This window comes from Calliopsis andreniformis, unplaced genomic scaffold (genome assembly GCF_051401765.1).
Source record: "Calliopsis andreniformis isolate RMS-2024a unplaced genomic scaffold, iyCalAndr_principal scaffold0019, whole genome shotgun sequence".
NCBI classification, from domain to species: domain Eukaryota; kingdom Metazoa; phylum Arthropoda; class Insecta; order Hymenoptera; family Andrenidae; genus Calliopsis; species Calliopsis andreniformis.
The window spans coordinates 5293595-5294615 of NW_027480431.1; positions in this window are offsets into that span (position 1 = coordinate 5293595).

Below are 1021 nucleotides of genomic sequence, written 5' to 3' on the forward strand. Positions count from 1 at the left end.
TTAGGGACTTAGAAGTCAACGCCCGAAGCACAAAATACAAAATAACTAAAACAGTTTTTCCATCGTATAAAACGAATAATTGCAACCAGTATGAAAGTTAACGTCATTTCTACTTTCCGGGCAACATAGGCTTCACCCTTGGGCGTTGCACCAACAGATTGAATAGTTAGGGCCTTAGAAGTCAACGCCCGAAGCATAAAATCCAAAATAAATAAAACAGTTTTTCCATCGTATAAAACGAATAATTGCAACCAGTGTGAAGGTAATGGTCTTTTCTACGTTCCGGGCAACCTAGGCTTCACCCTAGGGCGGTGCTCCACCAGATCAAATAGTTAGGGCCTAAGAAGTCAACGCCAGAAGCATAAAATACAACATAAATACAACAGATTTTCCATCGTGTATAATGTATATTTGCAAACAGTGTGAAAGTAATGGTCATTTCTATGTACCGCGCAACCTAGGCCCCACTCTCGGGCGTTGCTCCACCACATCTGATAGCTACGGCCTTAGAAGTCAACCCCAGATGAATAAAATACAATAAAGATGCAACAGCTTTTCCATCGTATAAAACGAGTAATTGCTACCAGTGTGAAAGTTATGGTCATTTCTACGTTCCGCGCAACCTAGGCTTCACCCTAGGGCGTTGTTCCACCAGATGGAATAGTTAGGGCCTACGAAGTCAACGCGAGAAGCATAAAATACGATATAAATACAACAGCTTTTCCATCGTATAAAACGAATAATTGCAACCAGTATGAAAGTTAACGTCATTTCTACTTTCCGGGCAACCTAGGCTTCACCCTAGGGCGTTGCACCAACAGATTGAATAGTTAGGGCCTTAGAAGTCAACGCCCGATTCATAAAATACAAAATAAACAGAACAGTTTTACCATCGTATAAAACGAATAATTGCTACCGGTGTGAAAGTTATGGTCATTTCTCCGTTCCGGGCAACCTAGGCTTCACTCTAGGGCGTTGCTCTTCGAGATCGAATAGTTAGGGCCCTAGAAGTCAACACCAT